The sequence below is a fragment of the Salvelinus namaycush genome, chromosome 38 (assembly GCF_016432855.1).
Source record: "Salvelinus namaycush isolate Seneca chromosome 38, SaNama_1.0, whole genome shotgun sequence".
Classification (NCBI taxonomy): domain Eukaryota; kingdom Metazoa; phylum Chordata; class Actinopteri; order Salmoniformes; family Salmonidae; genus Salvelinus; species Salvelinus namaycush.
Window position 1 is genome coordinate 7573789 of NC_052344.1, and position 23631 is coordinate 7597419.

At 43.7% G+C, this 23631-nt stretch overlaps 1 pseudogene; it reads left to right on the plus strand.

Annotated features, from left to right (window-relative positions):
* The window catches only part of LOC120031926, a 100321-nt pseudogene that overhangs the window by 23316 nt on the left and 53374 nt on the right, over positions 1-23631 (plus strand).

The following is a 23631-nucleotide window of genomic DNA, read 5'->3' on the forward strand; positions in this document are numbered from 1 at the left end:
GTAGTGCTACTGGGAGAAGAGACAAGCTCAAATGACAGAGCATATGACAGCGTATGACACAGAGCATATGACAGTGTATGACACGGAGCATGTAACAGTGTATGATCCGTATGACACAGAGCATGTAACAGCGTATGACACAGAGCATGTAACAGCGTATGACACAGTGCATGTAACAGCGTATGATCCGTATGACACAGAGCATGTGACAGCGTATGACACAGTGCATGTAACAGTGTATGATCCGTATGACACAGAGCATATGACAGCGTATGACACGGGGCATGTAACAGTGTATGATCCGTATGACACAGAGCATGTAACAGTGTATGATCCGTATGACACAGAGCATGTAACAGTGTATGATCTGTATGACACAGAGCATGTAACGGCGTATGATCCGTATGACACAACGCATGTAACGGCGTATGACACAGAGCATGTAACGGCATATGACACAGAGCATGTAACAGTGTATGATCCGTATGACACAGAGCATGTAACAGCGTATGATCCATATGACACAGAGCATGTAACAGCGTATGATCCATATGACACAGAGCATGTAACAGCGTATGACACAGATCATGTAACAGCGTATGACACAGAGCATGTAACGGCGTATGATCCGTATGACACAGAGCATGACAGTGTATGATCCGTATGACACAGAGCATGACAGTGTATGATCCGTATGACACAGAGCATGTAACAGTGTATGATCCGTATGACACAGAGCATGTAACAGCGTATGATCCATATGACACAGAGCATGTAACAGTGTATGATCCATATGACACAGAGCATGTAACGGCGTATGATCCGTATGACACAGAGCATGTAACAGCGTATGACACAGAGCATGTAACAGCGTATGATCCATATGACACAGAGCATGTAACAGTGTATGATCCATATGACACAGAGCATGTAACGGCGTATGACACAGAGCATGTAACAGCGTATGATCCATGACACAGAGCATGTAACAGCGTATGATCCATATGACACAGAGCATGTAACAGCGTATGATCCATATGACACAGAGCATGTAACAGTGTATGATCCATATGACACAGAGCATGTAACGGCGTATGATCCGTATGACACAGAGCATGACAGTGTATGATCCGTATGACACAGAGCATGACAGTGTATGATCCGTATGACACAGAGCATGTAACAGTGTATGATCCGTATGACACAGAGCATGTAACAGCGTATGACACAGAGCATGTAACAGCGTATGATCCATGACACAGAGCATGTAACAGCGTATGATCCATATGACACAGAGCATGTAACAGTGTATGATCCATATGACACAGAGCATGTAACGGCGTATGATCCGTATGACACAGAGCATGACAGTGTATGATCCGTATGACACAGAGCATGTAACAGCGTATGATCTGTATGACACAGAGCATGTAACAGCGTATGATCCATATGACACAGAGCATGACAGTGTATGATCCGTGACACAGAGCATGTAACAGCGTATGATCCATATGACACAGAGCATGATAGTGTATGATCCGTATGACACAGAGCATGTAACAGTGTATGATCCATATGACACAGAGCATGTAACAGCGTATGATCCATATGACACAGAGCATGATAGTGTATGATCCGTATGACACAGAGCATGTAACAGTGTATGATCCATATGACACAGAGCATGTAACGGCGTATGATCCATATGACACAGAGCATGATAGTGTATGATCCGTATGACACAGAGCATGTAACGGCGTATGACACAGAGCATGTAACAGCGTATGATCCGTGACACAGAGCATGTAACGGCGTATGACACAGAGCATGTAACAGCGTATGATCCGTGACACAGAGCATGTAACAGCGTATGATCCGTATAACACAGAGCATATGGTTTGGTTTCTGTCATTTCACGCAGTGGCACTGCACACAGAGGTTAAGCCACTGGCTTTCAGTTATTCACTTGCATGCATGACAGCTCACAGTGCACTCTGAGAAGGTGTATTTGTTTGTGTGTGTGTGTGTCTCTACGTGTGTGTGAGATGAGTGGAAGGCTCAGGCTGTTATGAGAACGGTGTGTTTGCACAAAAGCCCCCGTGCTCCGCTCCGCGCTAAGAGCAAGGCTTCAGAGACACCGCGCTCATAAGTGATGCTTAACATTATCAGAGCGTTGAGTAAGTGGGCAGGCAGGAGAAGGAGCAGAAATATAATCACTTTGGATGAGACTGTGTGCTGTATTGGTCGAGTTATGTCTCTACTGTAGGCTGGCGGAGCAGACAGGCAGAGACTGTACTAGAGCACTATGGTTCTGTACATGCAGTGAGCGCACACGCCTGGTGGTTCTTTGTCTGTTGGTACAATACGAGTGAGAAGTTTGCAGGCTTTTTGCTCCAGTTTCTCTTTTGAACTCTGCTGATAGTGTGCACGTACTGTACAGTATGGTGGCGTTTTGTGTTTTGACAACCGTTCCTCACGGTTCAGCAGAGGTAGAAGATGAGAGTGCTTTTGGCAAGAACTGAAGTCACTGCTGTTGTCATTTTGAGTTTGTTTTTGAACGCATCCGAAATGCATTTACTTGCTTCAGTGTACATTCTGACATTCATTATCAAGCGCGCTATTGTAACAGAGAATGGAGAAATCAGTGCAGTGATAGATGTTTACCTTGTCCTCTGAGGTAGTCGTGTGTGTCTCCGTCCTCTACCTCACAGCACTGTCAGCATAGATAGCCAGGTGGAACACTCCCTCCCAGGTAGAGTGAAGGAGGACGAGAGGGAGAAAGAAAAGGACCTGAAGCCGCTGAGGTGGTTTCTGGCTGTGTGTGGCGGGTAAGATGGTGTAGTTAAGTCCTCAGGGTGTGTAAGGATCCAGGCTGGAGTAGAGAGATCACTGTTCTGCTCTCTGGCTGTGCTACGCTCCCCACTCTCACTCGCTCCGTCTCGGAGCACTAATAGCCCTTCCTACTCATCTCGCCCACCCTCCCTCCCTTCTCTGGCAGCATGTCTCTCACACTTTCTATTTTTCTCTGTATCAACCTTTCGCTCTCAACATTTTCTCATGTAACAGGTCCCTCATTTCATCCTTTCGTTAGCTTTGAGCAGTCTTTAGTTCAGTGTAGTATTGTGTCTAGTGCAGGGGTAGGCAAGTAGATTTAGCCTGGGGGCGATTTTTGTTGGAGCGGATGGTTGGGGGCCGGAACATTATTATAATAATATAATTATATTATCATGTACACTGCAATTATAATGTACACTGAAAATTGACCATAACTAAGCCCAAGAAATTGTATTTGAAAACAACAATTTCATTCCTTGATTACATTGAGACATGATCTCGGTCTCTTTTTTTAATTTGTGGAAATAATTTTACGTTTCTTAAATTAAAATATTTTTTTGTTGAAATCTTGATGATTTTACAGTATATATTTTTTACCCAAAAAATATTCAATCGTGGGCCAGTTTTGGGAGGCCTGCAGCCAACTGCTCTAGTAGCCAACTGACACCTATCAAGCCTGTGTTGTTCAGTAATGGCTATTTTCTCTACGTAAACTCTGGAACACAGTCATTAGGATTCACACTCCACAGATTGGCCAGGTTTCAGTACTGAAATTGGGATGTCAATGTCAGGCAGAGGATAATGATGTCATATTTTGGCAGGAAATGGCAAAATTAAAGAGGAGCTGTCTCTGTCTCAACTCCGAGGCATCAGAGCACACACTGTTTCCTTCAGAGGGTGTTTTCCGCTGGTGCCGGTGTCACTAGATTGAAGACATCTCGGAATTGTGCCAAAGGTCGATTTTTAAATTCAAAATGATCTCTGTCGCTTTCTTTCTCCCCCCTCCCCCTCTCTTTGTCTCTTTCTCCCTCTCTTTGTCACCATGCCAGTCTGTGTGTTTGCACTCTCTTGAAGACCGGGCTCGGCAACTGTGGCGAGTGTAATGGTACGTGAAACCTAGGGGACTTTTGGCCAATCATCAGGTGTTATACACCTGTCTGATAGGACAGACTTAATTACCCTCAATCCATTAGTCACACTAGCCTGGTTGCCAGATCCGCTTGTTTTATCTAACTCTTTTGTTGATTTAAATGCCAAATGACACTGTGAATGACAATGGAGTTGGCCAATTTATGAAGAATATCTGGCAACATGACCAGGTTCGATTAGATGCAGCCTGTAGGGAATATACAGCTCTGGAAAAAATTAAGAGACCACTGCAAAATTATCAGTTTCTCTTGTTTTACTAATTATAGGTATGTGTTTTGTTAAAATAAACATTTTTGTTTTATTCTATAAACTACTGACAACATTTCTCCCAAATTCCAAATAAAAATATTGTCATTTAGAGCATTTATTTGCAGAAAATGACAACTGTTCAAAATAACAAAAAAGATGCAGTGTTGTCAGACCTCGAACAATGCAAAGAAAATATGTTCATATTAATTTTTAAACAACACAATACTAATGTTTTAACTTAGGAAGAATTCAGAAATCAATATTTGGTGGAATAACCCTGATTTTCAATCACAGCTTTCATGTGTCTTGGCATGCCCTCCACCAGTCTTTCACATTGATGTTGGGTGACTTCATGCCACTCCTGGCGCAAAAATTCAAGCAGTTCAGCTTTGTTTGATGGCTTGTGACCATCCATCTTTCCTCTTGATCACATTCCAGAGGTTTTCAATGGGGTTCAGGTCTGGAGATTGGGCTGGCCATGATAGGGTCTTGATCTGGTGGTCCTCCATCCACACCTTGATTGATCTGGCTGTGTGGCATGGAGCATTGTCCTGCTGGAATAACCGATTCCAGCCTTGCTGAAGCACCCCCAGATCATCACCGATCCAAAATTTCACAGTGGGTGCATGACGCTGTGGCTTGTAGGCCTCTCCAGGTCTTGCATCAGGCAGATTTGTCTTTGTGAAGGACGCATGAATTAAGCCACGTACAAGGTTGTCCTGGAAGAAAACTTGCTTCCTTCTGCTCTGACAATGTTCCCCAACTCTGAGGATTGGTTTTTCCAGCAGGACAATGCTCCATGCCACAAGTTTTGTGGACTACTAATGACCATCAGCAGTATCACAGCGTGGAGAAGCCTGATTACCGTGACTAAACGGTCACGTGGAATTTGACTGCTATCATGACTCGTGACTACCGGTGTGGCGTTTAATACGGTCACAGTAACAGCCCATGTCACATCTGGAAGAAACCTGGCATCATCCCTACGGTGAAGCATGGCGGTGGCAGCATCATGCTGTGGGGATGTTTTGAATGGAGCAAAGTACAGAAATATTCTTGATGAAAACCTGCTCCAGAGTGCTCAGGACCTCAGACTGGGGCGAAGGTTCACCTTTCAACAGGAAAACGACCCTAAGCACGCAGCCAAGACAACGCAGAAGTGGCTTTGGGATATGTCTCTGAATGTCCTTGAGTGGCCCAGCCAGAGCCCGGACTTGAACCCGATCTAACATCTTTGGAGAGACCTGAAAATAGCTGTGCAGGAACGCTCCCCATCCAACCTGACAGAGCTTGAGAGGATCTGCAGAGAAGAATGTGAGAAACTCCCCAAATGCAGGTGTGCCAAGCTTGTAGCGTCATACCCAAGAAGACTGCAAACATTGCAAACACACTCACTCTAGGGCTGCATGATATGCGCAGAAAATCGATTGCAATTTTTTGTTTTGCCCAATATTGCTTTAGCCATTTCACTGGCGATATAGATCAAAACACTTGAGCAACTGTTGGAATCATCGTTCTTGTTTGGTACAATCCGTTGACTGTATTTGACCTAACAGAACAGCATGCAAACTAACAAATGGAGGAAGCTATAAAAACGGACGTTAAAAATAAATAAATAGAACACATGTAAAGACCTCAACATAGGAATGACCAATATCAATATTCAGACTATGGTGTCACTGCAGAAGAACTAAAAGGTTCTAAGTAACATCAGACCAACGTTTGCAGTGTGTGAACCGCAGCCCCATATTGCACCTGTCAATCACCACATTCTTATCGGCAGACTCAACAGCCTTGGTTTCTCAAATGACTGCCTCGCCTGGTTCACCAACTACTTCTCAGATAGAGTTCAGTGTGTCAAATCGGAGGGCCTGTTGTCCGTACCTCTGGCAGTCTCTATGGGGGTGCCACAGATTTCAATTCTCGGGATGACTCTTTTCTCTGTATACATCAATGATGTCGCTCTTGCTGCTGGTGATTCTCTGATCCATCTCTACGCAGACGACACCATTCTGTATACGTCTGGCCCTTCTTTGGATATTGTGTTAGCAAACCTCCAGAATAGCTTCAATGCCATAACACTCCAACTGCTCTTAAATGCAAGTAAAACTAAATGCATGCTCTTCAACCGATCGCTGCCCGCACCCACCCGCCCATCTAGCATCACTGACTATCCTACCGATCCTTGACTTCGGCGATGTCATTTACAAAATAGCCTCCAACACTCTACTCAGCAAATTGGATGCAGTCTATCACAGTGCCATCCGTTTTGTCACCAAAGCCCAATATACTACCCACCACTGCGACCTGTATGCTCTCGTTGGCTGGCCCTCGCTTCATATTTGTTGCCAAACCCACTGGCTCCAGGTCATCTAGAAGTCTTTGCAAGGTAAAGCCCTGCCTTATCTCAGCGCACTGGTCACCTTAGCAGCACCCACCGGTAGCACGTGCTCAAGCAGGTATATTTCACTGGTCATCCCCAAAGCCAAATCCTACTTTGGCTGCCTTTCCTTCCAGTTCTCTGATGCCAATGACTGGAACGAATTGCAAAAATCACTGAAGCTGGAGACTTATATCTCCCTCACTAACTTTAAGCATCAGCTGTCAGAGCAGCTTACCGATCATTGCACCTGTACATATATATATATATATATGTACTATGTACATATCCCATCTGTGAATAACTCACCCAACTACCTCATCCCCATATTGTTATTTATGTTTTTGCTCCTTTGCACCCCGGTATCTCCCCTTGCACATCTATCACTCCAGAGTGTAATTGTTAAATTGTAATTATTTCGGCACTATGGCCTATTTATTGCCTTACCTCCCTAATCTTACTACATTTGCACACACTGTATATAGATTTTTCTACTGTATTATTGACTGTATGTTTGTTTATTCCATGTGTAACTCTGTTGTTGTTTGTGTCGCACTGCTTTGCCTTATCTTGGCCAGGTCGCAGTTGTAAATGAGAACTTGTTCTCAACTGGCCTACCTGGTCAAATAAAGGTGAAATGAAAATATAAATACATTCTGAGTGGCATTTCAAAAAATATTGCATGCAATATGGATCTCTTGTGATTTTTATGTGAATTGGATGAATTGTGCAGCCCTAACAACCATAAATGTTTGATGCTGCTATTAATATTGCTACCCCATATCCAACCCTGTCCCCTGATGCCGCTACAGGCTGTTTGCTTGGATTTCTCTACCTTTTCCCCATTTCAGGTGTGTGTGTGTGCGCGTTACCAATCAGCAGTGGGGACTGCTGGGAGAGAGGAGAGAGTGGGATGAGAGGGTGTAGCCGTGCCAGAGCCTGTCACTGCTGACTAGTCTACTGTGCACTCGCTGTGGGTCTAGATCAGTGTGTGTGTGTGTCCAGTTCCTGCCATGGTGCACTGTAGATCAGTGCACCATGGCAAGAGATAATGGGTCAGAAACAGCCTGTCAGGGCTCAGTGTTTAGTCTGCAACTGAAGGAGAAAGAAAGAGAGAGCGAGGGATGAGGTGACTGAGCAGTCAGTGACTGGGAGGCTGGGAGCTAGCCTGTGGGCTTTCACCTGATCAAACTCCAGTAAATGAAACAAGAATTATGTTTGAGCAAAATAACACATTAGCCATGGCAAAATGCATAGAATTGTAGGAAATTTGCTTTAAAACTGCAAGATTTTATCTCAGCGCCATGAAAAAATTAGTAGAATTGTTGGAAATTTGCTCTAAATCTGCAAAAATGTCTCTTAGCTCCATGGAGAAATGTGTGGAATTGCAGGAAATCATCTTAAAATCCGCACCCATTGCCACCACGCCCATTACCACGCCACCTGCCACGCCCATTACCACGCCACCTGCCACGCCCATTACCACGACACCTGCCATGCCCATTACCACCTGCCACGCCCATTACCACGCCACCTGCCACGCCCATTACCACGCCACCTGCCACGCCCATTACCACGCCACCTGCCACGCCCATTACCACGCCACATGCCACGGCCATTACCGCGCCACCTGCCACGCCCATTACCGCGCCACCTGCCACGCCCATTACCACGCCACCTGCCACGCCCATTACCACGCCACCTGCCACGCCCATTACCACGCCACCTGCCACGCCCATTACCACGCCACCTGCCCCGCCCACCATCTAAGCCAAAAACCATATTTTTTATGTTTTATTTTTTATTTTTACTTTGTTTTTATTGAGGAACACAAAGAAAGTACAAAGTAAAATAACAACTAAAAAGATCTGACAGTTACAGCGCACATCCTACGTTCATCAGATTAGTTACATTGACGTCATCTTTGAATTAGACAATTTCCAAGTACGAAACCCATTTTTCCCCAGTATTCCTGACCTCTCTCCTCTTGAGTTCTTAAAGCAAAGGTCATACGCTCCATGTGGTGTATTTCTTCTACAATGTCTATCCATTGTGTCACTGTGGGAGGGTCTTTTTGTAGCCATTTTTTAGTGATAGCCGTTTTACTGGCTGCCAGTAGGACCTTCAAGAGGTACTTTTCTCTAGTGTGTAAGTTATCAGGTATTTCACCCAAGTACAAAGAAATTAATGTTTGTTCTATGTCAAATCCCATTATTTTTCCAATGTTAGATCTTATTTCTCCCCAGTAAGTTTCGATTGCAGGGCAACCAAAAGATATGGGAGTGATCCACCCTTGATAGCCCGCATACTCTCCAACAAGGGTGTAGGGAGCCAGTCTGTTTGGATTTCAGTTGAGGTGTTCTGAAGAACCATATAACATTCTTCCAACAGAATTCTCTCCGTGACCTTGAGTTGGTGGCGCTTAGTTGAGTCTCAAGTACAGTGGGGCAAAAAAGTATTTAGTCAGCCACCAATTGTGCAAGTTCTCCCACTTAAAAAGATGAGAGAGGCCTGTAATTTTCATCATAGGTACACTTCAACTATGACAGACAAAATGAGAAAACAAATTCCAGAAAATCACATTGTAGGATTTTTTATGAATTTATTTGCAAATTATGGTGGAAAATAAGTATTTGGTCAATAATAAAAGTTTATCTCAATACTTTGTTATATACCCTTTGTTGGCAATGACAGAGGTCAAACGTTTTCTGTAAGTCTTCACAAGGTTTTCACACACTGTTGCTGGTATTTTGGCCCATTCCTCCATGCAGATCTCCTCTAGAGCAGTGATGTTTTGGGGCTGTTGCTGGGCAACATGGACTTTCAACTCCCTCCAAAGATTTTCTATGGGGTTGAGATCTGGAGACTGGCTAGGCCACTCCAGGACCTTGAAATGCTTCTTACGGGTGGTGTGTTTGGGATCATTGTCATGCTGAAAGACCCAGCCACGTTTCATCTTCAATGCCCTTGCTGATGGAAGGAGGTTTTCACTCAAAATCTCACGATACATGGCCCCATTCATTCTTTCCTTTACACGGATCAGTCGTCCTGGTCCCTTTGCAGAAAAACAGCCCCAAAGCATGATGTTTGCACCCCCATACTTCACAGTAGGTATGGTGTTCTTTGCAACTCAGCATTCTTTGTCCTCCAAACACGACGAGTTGAGTTTTTACCAAAACGTTATATTTTGGTTTCATCTGACCATATGACATTCTCCCAATCTTCTTCTGGATCATCCAAATGCTCTCTAGCAAACTTCAGACGGGCCTGGACATGTACTGGCTTAAGCAGAGGGACACGTCTGGCACTGCAGGATTTGAGTCCCTGGCGGCGTAGTGTGTTACTGATGGTAGGCTTTGTTACTTTGGTCCCAGCTCTCTGCAGGTCATTCACTAGGTCCCCCGTGTGGTTCTGGGATTTTTGCTCACCGTTCTTGTGATCATTTTGACCCCACGGGGTGAGATCTTGCGTGGAGCCCCAGATCGAGGGAGATTATCAATGGTCTTGTATGTCTTCCATTTCCTAATAATTGCTCCCATAGTTGATTTCTTCAAACCAAGCTGCTTACCTATTGCAGATTCAGTCTTCCCAGCCTGGTGCAGGTCTACAATTTTGTTTCTGGTGTCCTTTGACAGCTCTTTGGTCTTGGCCATAGTGGAGTTTGGAGTGTGACTGTTTGAGGTTGTGGACAGGTGTCTTTTATACTGATAACAAGTTCAAACAGGTGCCATTAATACAGGTAACGAGTGGAGGACAGAGGAGCCTCTTAAAGAAGAAGTTACAGGTCTGTGAGAGCCAGAAATCTTGCTTGTTTGTAGGTGATCAAATACTTATTTTCCACCATAATTTGCAAATAAATTCCTTATTTTTTTTTCTCATTTTGTCTGTCATAGTTGAAGTGTACCTATGATGAAAATTACAGGCCTCTCTCATCTTTTTAAGTGGGAGAACTTGCACAATTGGTGGCTGACTAAATACTTTTTTGCCCCACTGTATGTGTAACCATGTTTCATCAGTTAATTCAATGTTAAGTTCCTCTTCCCATTTCTGTTTAATATAGTTTGTAGAATGTTTCTTTGAGGATTGAATACCCAAGTAGAGATTTGAAATAGTTTTTTTGTTACTCCCCAAGTTGTATGCGTTAGTGAATACTTGGATTAATTTTGGAGGTGCTCGAGGGTCAATCACTTTTTTCTCCCTTAAGAAATAGTGTCGAACTTGTAGGTATCTGTAAAAATCTTGTTTATCCAAGCCATGTTTTATACTTAGGTCCTGGAAGTTATCTAAGTCCCCATTTCCTTATAATTGTACTGAATGATGTGATGCCTTTCTGCGTCCATTGTTTAAATCTGCTGTCCTGAGTTGCAGGGATGAAGCTGAGGTCAAACTCAGCGGTTTGACCTCTCTGTCTAAGTGATTTTGCTTAACTACCCTAAACCATGTCTTAAAAGAGAAATTAATCCACTGATTTTGTCTATTGTATATTTCTATTACCATGTCCTTATTTCCCAAAACTGACTGTATGGGTGTCTCTGTCAAAGTAGTCTTGGATTCGTATTCTGAATTGCACCAACACACCAGGTCGCAATTGGGCTGACACAAAATAATCTTTTAGGTTTGGTAAGGCTGTTGTATTGTATATCTAATTGTTGGTCTCTTACTGTTCCAGATAAACCTTGATATCCGTTTATCCCACTAAACTGTTTAGGCGGGATTTCTACGGGCAGTGACTGGAACAAATACAGTAACCTCGGCAGGACGTTCATTTTGATTGGTTTCAATTCTTCTACTAAGATCCACAGGAAGTGAATTCCACCTGTCTAGGTCATCATATATTTTCTTGTTGATGTGATCGTTATTCATGTCATAAAGTTTGGGTGTATCTTTTGGTAGATATACTCCAAGATATTTAATGGATGAAGAGGTCCAGTGGAAGTTATACCTGCTCTTCAGCTCTATATATAATTATAATTATATACTAGGTATAATTATATACTAGGGCTTGGGTCTTGTGTACGTTAAGCACATAGCCTGAATATGTTCCAAATGTTTGTAGAACATCCATCAATCTAGGTCCACTTGAGCCTGGGTCTTTAAGGAGTAACAGAACGTCATCAGCATACATGCATATCTTATGTTCACTGCCTCTTATTGTTAATCCCTCTAAAAGATGTCCTGTCTTATTGCCTGTGCTAATGGCTCGATGTACAAGGAGAAGAGCGTGGGTGAAAGATTACAGCCTTGTCTTGCCCCTCTCTCTAATTTTATTGTTTGTGACAAATGTCCATTTATCTTTATTCGAGAGGTCGGACACGAATACAGTGTTTTGATGCACTGTATCACTTCTTTGTTGAAACTAAATCTTTCCATAACTTGGAATAGATAATCCCATCCCACTGAATCAAATGCCTTTTCTGCATCTAGACTGATTAATGTAGCACTTGTATAGCACTTCGTTTGGCTGTTATTGATGCATATAGTTTATAATCCGTGTTAAGAATTGCAATAGGTCTATAGGAACTGCATTCCCTCTTATCTTTACACTCTTTTGGGATTACAGATACTATGGCTTCTCTCCACGATGGTGGAAGACCCCCCTCCCGAAGAGTCCAGTTAAAACAGGCCTGAAGTATAGGTGTTAGTTGTTCTCTGAAGGCTTTGAACCATTCTGAAGGGAAGCCATCAGTGCCTGGAGATTTCTTTGCTTTTAGATGAGATATTGCATTGTTCATTTCTTCAGTAGTTATTTCTGAAGTAGGTCTATCATTTTGCTCTGTGCCAAATCGAGGGGAGATCAAGGGAGTTCAAAAAATGCTCTCTTGTCTGTGCATTTGCCTTCTCTGGTTACTTGTACAGATTTGTGTAATATGATTCAAATGCATTCTGTATCTCATCCAATTTGCATGTAATCTTCTTTGTTTTGGGCTCTTTTATTTTGAAAATTGAATTCTGTGCTTGTTGTTTCCTGAGTCTCCATGCTAGTAATTCTGTTGCCTTTTGAGCCTGCTTCATAATATCATTGTTTCAGGAACCTGAGCTTTTTCTCTACTTCTTCACTATAAATCTGGTCAATTTCCTGTTTTACCTTTTGAATCTCTCGTAATATAAGAGGGTATTTGTAATGACTAAATCGTTCTAAGTTTCTTAATGTTTCCTGTAATTTCAGCAGATTCTGTGCTTTAATCTTTTTCTTGAGAGATGATGTGGCTATGATCTTTCCTCTAATAACTGCCTTAGCTGCATCCCACAATGTAGCAGGAGATACATCCCCGTTATCGTTATTCTCCAGATAGACGTTCAATTCTGTCTTTATTGATTCCTTGAATGCTGGATCATTCCGCATGCTTGTATTACGCCTCCATAGAGTATTTATTGGTTTGCTATCAAGGTGTAGAGTAAGGTAAACTATGATCTGATCCTACAATCCTTAAGCCTGTGTCGATCTGCGTTGTACATGAAAATGTATGGCTGAGTAAACAGTATATTCCCTATCTGACGTGTGGATGTCACGCCATACATCAAGCAGTCCTAGATCCTGCAGTATCCTATTCATCTTTTTAGCAACTAGGCTAATTTTCCTATTTTGATTTGTGCTGTCCAATTTTGAGTTTCAAATCATGTTAAAATCCCTTCCACACATAAGAGTGCCAGAGGTTTCTGTGGCAATTAAATCAAGCACCTTCCTGTAGAACAGGGGTGTCAAACTCATTCCACGGAGGGCCGAGTGTCTGCAGGTTTTTGGTTTTTCCTTTCAATAAAGCCCTAGACAACCAGGTGTGGGGAGTTCCTAACTAATTAGTGATGTTAATTCATCAATCAAGTACAAGGGAGGAGCGAAAACCCGCAGACACTCGGCCCTCCGTGGAATGAGTTTGACACCTGTGCTGTAGAAGATCAAGTCAGTAACTTCCTTGTTATCCAGTTTACATTTAACAGCTATACATCTAGCCTCCTTGTCTTTTATTTCTGATATAAACTCAAAATAAACTGAATTTGGGATCAAGATTGCAACGGCCCTTCTACCCATTTTGTAAGAAGAAAAAAAAAGGTATTCCTATATCCCATTTTCTTGAGTCTCTCGTGTTCAGGTGTGGATAAGTGAGTTTCCTGCCAGAATAGTATGTCAACTCTCTCCCGTTTCATCTTTGATTTTAGCTTACTTCTCTTGATGGCACTCTCCAGTCCGTTTTACATTGAGACTTATGACCTTAAATTCCCTAATGATGCATCGATATAAAAAAAAAACACCTGTGCACCATAACTGCCAGCTGAACATGAGCCTAAAAAGGAACGAAAAATCAAGAACGTTAAAAAAGTAAACCAAAGTGGGAAAATCTAAGCCCTTTTTTGACAGACACACAAATGCGCAAACACACACCCCAGCATTACTCCATTCTGAATCATTAAACCTCACTGAGGTCACATCACTGGTAACAACACGGATTACCTTCTGGGCTCTCTGTGATGACCTCATTGACTGACCCTCTGATGACCTCACCCAGTCTGCCTGTTTACTGATGACGGACAGGATTGCAGTGTTCTTATATTATGTCACTCTGTGTTAATCACAGTGCCTCATGTCCCTTTGACCTCTGAGTGTCTTTTCTCTCCTTCGTTTCATCCCTCTCTTCACCCCCTCACTCATGGCCCCATACTGTGAGAGCTGATTTTAGTGTGTTCTGCGTGTGGTCAGTGGTCATCGGAGTTCAGGGGTCATCCGGTAGCAGGCTGAGTGCAACTCACTGCAGCTGGCTGGCTGTGTCTCCGTACATGCATATATTTGGCCAAGTTGAACACAGTTGAAATCTCTTTACTGAAGGACCTGTGAAACAAAATTGTGTATTTCCCTCTTAATAAAACATGGAGATAGTGTGATAATCTGGCTGGTGAGATCTGATGCACTAGGCCCCTCTTTAGACCCTGGAGCTGCAGCCTCCTGTCTCTTCCTGTTGTTCACTGTCCCACTGGGAGGGTGTCCAAGCCACCCCTCACACACACACACTTCCTGTTGCTGTGGAGGGAGCATGTGTTGCTGTCTGAGGGGCGTTGGGAAGGCATGGGAAAGGACTGAGTGCCAAGAAACACTGGGGGTGACCTTCAAGCAGCGCGGCGGTCACACGCACACACATACTGTACACACACATATACATACATACATACATACGTGCTCTGCTGGGCAAAGAAACATCTAAACATCTCTATCTTATTCCTCTTTGTCTATTTCACATCTCTGCTTTGGCAGCAAATTCACACTGAGGTTTATGTTAGCAGTCACACACAAACAAGTGTGGAAACGGGTTCTGTGTCGCCCCTGTGTCCCTGGTGTCCAGATATAATGACTACAGAGCTATTTTAGCCCTCCACTCTGAAACTGGTTCTCAGAAACCTGCGTTAAACTGTCCCCGTCTCTCTCTGCCCTTTCTCTTCCCTAATCCTTGTGTCCCCTTGTGTGTGGATTTTTGGACTTCCCGGCCCAATGACTAACAAACACATTCTCTATCCTCTCGTCCATCTGACAGACAGACAATAGAAGGGAAGCTCTGTGTATGGAACCAATGAGAACTCATGGTACAGTTGCTACAGTCTGTCCAATCACAGGCGGGCAGAGACAACAATGATAATTTGTCTCTAGTTGTTAAACAGTGCACTAGTTTTAACCCTTTCTCTGGTCAACATAAGGAAAAATAGGTTTTTAACTGAGTGAGTATGACACTGTCATAATAATGACTCTGACTGCGCCAGTGTTAGAGCTATTCTCTTCAGCTTTATGTATGCACTTAAAACCGTTTGCTGTGAGTGTCTTTACCAGCCATCCACACTGACATTTACTGGATGCTTTATGGTAACATTGACTCTCTCTAAATGGCTTTCACACCTGTAGTGCTGTAGTAGTAGCCTCCACGTTCACTGTCACGCTATGGTGTCCTGGATGGCTGCATTTTCTCTGGAAATGTGGACAATCCAATGTCATTTCACGCTAGCTCTGCGGAATTCGCTGTCTTCGCTATTGATGTTACTTGCAGGCTTTCTTCTTTCCCTTTGAAAGTGAAACGAGGAATCATCGTTGCTCCTGCTGCATTGTGTTCTTGTGAAGACCTTTTTAAGAGGTTCACATACTGATGGAGCCAGAGAGCTGAGGCATATATAGCAGAAGTGAATTTAGATAGCCTTCCAATTTGTGCTAAATAAGCTATCCCAAGAAATTGTCTCCCCCCCCCCCCCCCCCCTCTCGCTCTCTCTCTTTCTCATTCCTCCCTTCTAATTTAAAAATGGAGGTTCTCAGGACAAGAACAATCTCTCTCTATTTGTCGCCTCCTCCTTATCAGCTGTGAAGTGAATTGCAGGTTTTTGTGAAATTGTTTCAGCATCCTCTCCCCTCCTAGCAAGCGTCCAGTCGGCCATATTGAATCACAGCTAATGTTTCTTATCAGAAGTCCCTTTCGCCCCTTGTAATGGCTAAATTGTGTTTCCAGGGTCACAGTTGGAGTTATTTTCAGTGTATTGCCTCCGTTTCACCGGCTGTGTTGAAGTGTCTGCTCAGTGCAGATAAATATGGCCGACGATGAGGCAAGCTGGTTGATGTGGAACCAGTAGCCTCCACTGCCTGTGAGGTAACAGCTGCCCAGAGCAATGGCACACCACAGACCCAGTGTGGAAGCACCACAAGAAGCCAACAACATGCACATCATGGTGCCAGCAGTGCCATGCCAATGCCAAAGAGCCCACTGGGGACCTTGCTAGCCGTCACTACCTGGCCAGTGGCCAAGCTGGAAAGGCCAAGCTGGAAAGGATTGAAAAACAGCATTTTCTAACCAGCATTTCTCAACAACAAATTAGAAATCCCTTAGCCCCTCAGAAGGGTATGGTTATCTGAGGGGCTACCTGGGCCGGCCGGCCGGCCATACCCATACCCTAGGCTCCCATTTAGTTGGGGGGTTGGGGTACGAAAATGTTTTGCGTGGAAGGTGCCCCCCCCTTTCCTGTGGCGGTCCTCATCAGAGCCAGTTTCATCATAGCACTTGATGGTTTTTGCGAAGGCACTTGAAGAAACGTTCGAAGTTCTTGAAATTTCCCAGATTGACTGACCTTCATGTCTTAAAGTAATGATGAACTGTCGTTTCTCTTTGCTTATTGGAGCTGTTCTTGCCATAATATGGACTTGGTCTTTTACCAAATAGGGCTATCTTCTGTATACCAACTCTACCTTGTCGCAACACAAATGATTGGCTCAAACGCATTAAGAAGGAATTTAATTCCACAAATTAACTTTTAACAAGGCACACCTGTTAATTGAAATGCATTCCAAGTGACTACCTCAAGAAGCTGGTTGAGAGAATGCCAAGAGTGCAAAGCTGTCATCAAGGATTTGTTTTACACTTCTTTTTTTTGGGTTACTACATGAGTTATTATACACTACTACATGATTCCAGATGTGTTATTTCATAGTTTAGATGTCTTCACTATTATTCTACAATGTAGAAAGTAGTAAAAATAAAGAAAAACCCTGGAATGAGTAGGTGTGTCCAAACTTTTGACTGGTACTGTGTATATATATTTACAAAAGAATATATGGGGGATTGGAAGTGATTCAGACAATTACATTGATGGAAGATAGAATCTATCTGCAATATTAAAGCTTATCTATCCCCTAAAAACAAAAGTGTGTGTGTATGCATGTATGTACACTTAGGTTGGAGTCATTAAAACTTGTTTTTCAACCACTCCACAAATTTCTTGTTAACAAACTACAGTTTTGGCAAGTCGGTTAGGACATCTACTTTGTGCATGACACAAGTAATTTTTCCAACAATTGTTTACAGACAGTTTATTTCACTTATAATTAACTGTATCACAATTCCAGTGGGTCAGAAGTTTACATACACTAAGTTGACTGTGCCTTTAAACAGCTTGGACAATTCCAGAAAATTATGTCATGGCTTTAGGAGCTTCTGATAGGCTAATTGACATCATTTGAGTCAATTGGAGGTGTACCTGTGGATGTATTTCAAGGCCTACCTTCAAACTCAGTGCCTCTTTGCTTGACATCATGGAAAAATCAAAAGAAATCAGACCTCAGAAAAAAAATTGTAGACCTCCACAAGTCTGGTTCATACTTGGGAGCAATTTCCAAACACCTTAAGGTACCACGTTCATCTGTACAAACAATAATACGCAAGTATAAACACCATGGGACCACGCAGCTGTCATATCGCTCAGGAAGATGTGTTCTGTCTCCTAGAGATCCCAGAACAACAGCAAAGGACCGTGTGAAGATGCTGGAGGAAACGGGTACAAAAGTATCTATATTCACAGTAAAATGAGTCCTATATCGACATAACCTGAAAGGCCACTCAGCAAGGAAACAGCCATATAAAAGCCAGACTACGGTTTGCCACTGCACATGTGGACAAAGATCATACTTTTTGGAGAAATGTCCTCTAGTCTGATGAAACAAAAATAGAACTGTTTGGCCATAATGACCATCGTTATGTTGGAGGAAAAAGGGGGAGGCTTGCAAGCCAAAGAACTCCAAACCAACCGTGAAGCACGAGTGTGGCAGCATCATGTTGTGGGGGTGCTTTGCTGCAGGAGGGACTGGTGCACTTCACAAAATAGATGGCATCATGAGAAAGGAAAAGTATGTGGATATATTGAAGCAACATCAGTCAGGAAGTTAAAAATTGGTTGCAAATGGGTCTTCCAAATGGACAATGACCCCAAGAATACTTCCAAAGTTGTGGCAAAATGGCTTAAGGACATCAAAGTCAAGGTATTGGAGTGGCCATCACAAGCCCTGACCTCAATCCTCTAGAAAATGTGTGGGCAAAACTGAAAAAGCGTGTGTGAGCAAGGAGGCCTTACAAACCTGACTCAGGTACACCAGCTCTGTCAGGAGGAATGAGCCAAAATTCACCCAACGTATTGTGGAAGGCTACCCAAAACGTTTGACCGGAGTTGAACAATTTAAAGGCAATGCTACCAAATACTAATTGAGTGTATGTAAACTTTTTACCCACTGGGAATGTGATGAAAGAAATAAAAGCTGAAATAAATCATTCTCTTTACTTTTATGCTGACATGTCACATTTTTTAAATAAAGTGGTGATCCTAACTGACCTAAAACATGGAATTTGTACTTGGATTAAATGTCAGGAATTGTGAAAAACTGAAATGTAAATGTATTTGGCTAAGGTGTATGTAAACTTCAAACTTCAACTGTATATACATACATATACACACACATAAATATACAGTACCAGTCAAAAGTTTGGACACACCTACTCATTCAAGGGTTTTTCTTTTTTTTTATTACTATTTTTTACATTTTAGAATAATAGTGAAGACATCTAAACTATGAAATAACACATGGAGTCAAGTGGTAACCAAAAAAGTGTTAAACAAAATATATTTTATTTTTGAGATTCTTCAAATAGCCACCCTTTTCCTTGATGACAGCTTTGCACACTCTTGGCATTCTCTCAACCAGCTTCACCTGGAATGCTTTTCTAACAGTCTTGTAGGAGTTCCCATATAAGCTGAGCACTTGTTGGCTGCTTTTCTTTCACTTTGCAGTCCGACTCATCCCAAACCTTCTCAATTTGGTTAAGGTCAGGAGATTGTGGAGGCCAGGTTATCTGATGCAGCACTCCATCACTCTCCTTCTTGGTAAAATAGCCCTTACACAGCCTGGAGGTGTGTTGGGTCATTGTCCTGTTGAAAAACAAATGATCGTCCCACTATGCCCAAACCAGATGGGATGACATATCGCTGCAGAATGCTGTGGTAGCCATGCTGGTTAAGTGTGCCTTGAATTCTAAATAAATCACAGACAGTGTCACCAGCAACGCACCCCCACACCATAACACCTCCTCCTCCATGCTTTACGGTGGGAAATACACATGCAGAGATCATCCGTTCACCCACACCACGTCTCACAAAGACATGGCGGTTGGAACCAAAAATCTACAATTTGTACTCATCAGACCAAAGGACAAATTTCTACCGGTCTAATGTCCATTGCTTGTGTTTCTTGGCCAAAGCAAGCCTCTTCTTCTTATTGGTGTCCTTTAGTAGAGGTTTCTTTGCAGCAATTCGACCATGAAGGCCTGACTCAATCAGTCTCCTCTAAACAGTTGATGTTGAGATGTGTCTGTTACTTGAACTCTGTGAAGCATTTATTTGGGCTGCAATTTCTGAGGATGGAAATGATGAAAAAATGAAAAAAAGATGGAAATATGTGTATTCTACTATTCTAACGCTCGACAGTAAGTTGAAACCCCGACTTAGTTCCCCCCCAAAATATAATAATATATACAGATTATTTTTGGGGTGGTCGACCGCCTATGTCGCTTATGCCCAGGGCCGGCCCCACACACACTCCTTGCCTGACACACACACACACACACACACACACACACAGGGCCCAGCATACTATGGATTTGTATTTTAGTTGTGTCTGTGAGTGGATTGTCTTTGGATTAGATATTCTGCTGTCCAATCTCTTCTCCCTGGCCAGTCTGCTAACTGACTTCTCACCCTGGCGAGCACAGCACTCAGTGCAGAGCAGGGAGTCTAGACAAACAGACAAATAATTACACCCAAAATAGCTTTTATATCTGCCTGCCTGCTCGCTCCTTTGGATTGCACTGAAATGGTAGCTTAAACTTTCCCCACCTGTGTCGCTGGTTGACATTAACTTTTGTAACAGGGTTTTGAAAGATACAACTGTATATTGTTTTTAACACAATCGTTTGTAGAAGGGACTGAAGGTGTTTGTGTGAGCCATGGGAAGGTCTTAATGAATGTTACCGAGGGGTTAATTGGATCAACTCATCTGCATAGAACATCTGGCTGACACACACACACACACACACACACACACACACACACACACACACTAATATACACACGCATGTTTAAAAGTCCACATGTACTGCTACTTTTCCTATTGTCTGCAGTTCAACCTGTTTTCGATGTAAACAGCTGTGTGCTTCTTCCTAGTTAGCCTGTCATGTTTTCCCCTTGACTTTCACTCTCCTCTCTCTTCCTCTCTTCCCAAATCAATACTCTAGAAGACTGTATTGTAGGAGGCTGTGGTTTTCTATCGAAATGAAAAAGAAATCACGCTGAATGCTGAATGTCATATTGTCAAATGTCGGAGGGTGTTTTTCTAGATCTCAGGCAAATGTCTGAAGGTGTACATAAGCATGCACACACACACACACACACACACACACCCTCTAACACCCTGTTCTCCTGTCTCTCTGCAGACTACCTGTCCCAGGGGGTGGATCTGTCTGGTATCGACGTGATCGAGAACGACGTGCTGCTGATCAGCAGAGCCAGACTGGAGGTGGAGAACCAGGCCAGGAGACTACTGGAGCAGAGCATGGAGATACAGGTAGGGGACACACACAGTCAAATCAAATCAAATTTTATTTGTCACATGCGCCGAATACAACAAGTGTAGACTTTACTGTGAAATGTTTACTTACAAGCCCTTAACCAACAGTGCAGTTCAAGAAGAAGAAAATATTTACCAAGTAGATTAAAATAAAAAGTAAGAATAACAGTAACGAGGCTATATACAGGGGGCACCAGTACCGAGTCAGTGTGCGGGGGTACAGGTTAGTTGAGGTACAGGTTAGTTGAGGTAATCTGTACATGTTGGTTGGGGCGAAGTAACTATACATAGATAGTAAACAGCGAGTAGCAGCAGTGTACAAAAAGGGAGGGGGTGTCAATGTAAATTGTCCGGTGGTGATTTCATTAATTGTTCAGCAGTCTTATGGCTTCTGGGTAGAAGCTGTTGAGGAGCCTTTTGGTCCTAGACTTGGCGCTCCGGTATCGCTTGCCGTGCGGTAGCAGAGAAAACAGTCTATGACTTGGGTGACTGGAGTCTCTGACAATTTTATGGGCTTTCCTCTGACACCGCCTATTATGTAGGTCCTGGATGGCAGGAAACTTGGCCCCAGTGTTCTATTGGGCCATTCGCACCACCATCTGTAGCGCCTTACGGTCAGATGCCGAGCAGTTGCCATACCAGGCAGCGATGCAACCAGTTAGGATGCTCTCGATGGTGCAACTGTAGAACCTTTTGAGGATATGGGGACCCATGCCAAATCTTTTCAGTTTCCTGAGGGGGAAATGTTTTGTTGTGTCCTCTTCACAACCGTCTTTGTATGTTTGTACCATGATAGTTCGTTGGTGATGTGGACACCAAGGAATTTGAATCTCTTGACCCGCTCCACTACAGCCCGTCGATGTTAATGGGGGCCTGTTTAGCTCGTCTTTTCCTGTAGTTCACGATCAGCTCCTTTGTCTTGCTCACATTGAGGGAGAGGTTGTTGTCCTGGCACCACACTGTCAGTTCTCTGACCTCCTCCCTATACGCTGTCTCATCATTGTCGGTGATCAGGCCTACTACTGTTGTGTCGTCAGCAAACTTAATGATGGTGTTGGAGTCGTGTTTGGCCACGCAGTCGTGGGTGAACAGGGAATAAAGGAGGGGACTAAGTGTTAAGGATCAGCGTTGCAGACGTGTTGTTGCCTACTCTTACCACCTGGGGGAGGCCCGTCAGGAAGTCCAGGATCCAGTTGCAGAGGGAGGTGTTTAGTCCCAGAGTCCTTAGCTTAGTGATGAGCTTCGTGGGAACTATGGTGTTGAACGCTGAGCTGTAGTCAATGAACAGTATTCTTACATAGGTGTTCCTTTTGTCCAGGTAAGGGCAATGTGGAGTGCGATTGAGATTGCGTCATCTGTGGATCTGTTGGGGCGGTATGCGAATTGGAGTGGGTCTAGGTTTCCCGGGAGGATGCTGTTGATGTGAGCCATGACCACTCTTTCAATGCACTTCAAGGCTACCGACGTGAGTGCCACGGGGCGGTAATCAATAAGGCAGGTTACCTTCGCTTCCTTGGGCACAGGGACTATGGTGGTCTGCTTGAAACATGTAGGTATTACATGCGGTCAGGGAGAGGTTGAAAATGTTAGTGAAGACACTTGACAGTTGGTCCGCGCATGCTTTGAGTACATGTCCTGGTAATCCGTATGGCCCAGAGACTTTGTGAATGTTGACCTGTTTAAAGGTTTTGTTCATATCGGCTAACGAGAGCGTTATCACACACTCATCCAGAACAGCTGGCGCTCTCGTGCATGCTTCAGTGTTGCTTGCCTCGAAGCGAGCATAAAAGCCATTTAGCTCTTCTGGTAGGCTTGCGTCACTGGGCAGCTCACGCCTGGGTTTCCCTTTGTTGTCCGTAATCATTTTCAAGCCCTGCCACATCCGGTGAGCGTCAGTGCCGGTGTAATAGGATTCAATCCTAATCCTGTATTGACGCTTTGCTTGTTTGATGGTTCGTCTGAGGGCATAGCGCGATTTCTTTTAAGCTTCCGGATTAGTCTACAAAGAAAATGCAAAATAGTTTTCACATATTTTTTGCCATTTGGCCAAAACGAGAATTCACTGTAGCCTTAAACAAGCAGGCCCAAGATGGGTTTCCGTTGGGTAATATATGACCCGGTGTGGCCCAGCTGACGCTGAGTTCCAGTGACGACGCCCACTGAGATGGCTTGGCCTGTAGCACACCTCACTGTGAGGACCAGATGGTCATCACTGATCTACCTCTACCCCTCCCCCCTCTCCCACTCAATCCCCCCCCCCCCCCTCTCGCTCTCAATCTCCCCCTCTCAATCTACCCCTCTCTCTCAATCCCCCCCTCTTTCGCTACCCCCCCTCTCTACCTCTACTTCTCTACCCCCTCTCTCTATCTCTCACTCTACCCCCTCAGTCTCTCTTCCCCCTCTCTTTCTCTCTAACGCTCTTCCTGCTCTCTATACCTCCCCCCTCGATCTCTCTCTTCCCTCTCAAACTTTCTCTCTCTCGATCTCTCTTTCTCTCTTCTCCCTCTTTTGCTCTACCTCCCCCCACCGCTCTCGCTCTCTCTCTCTCTCTCAATTTCAATTAAATTAAATTTGCTTTATTGGCATGATGTAACAATGTACATTTTGTCAAAGC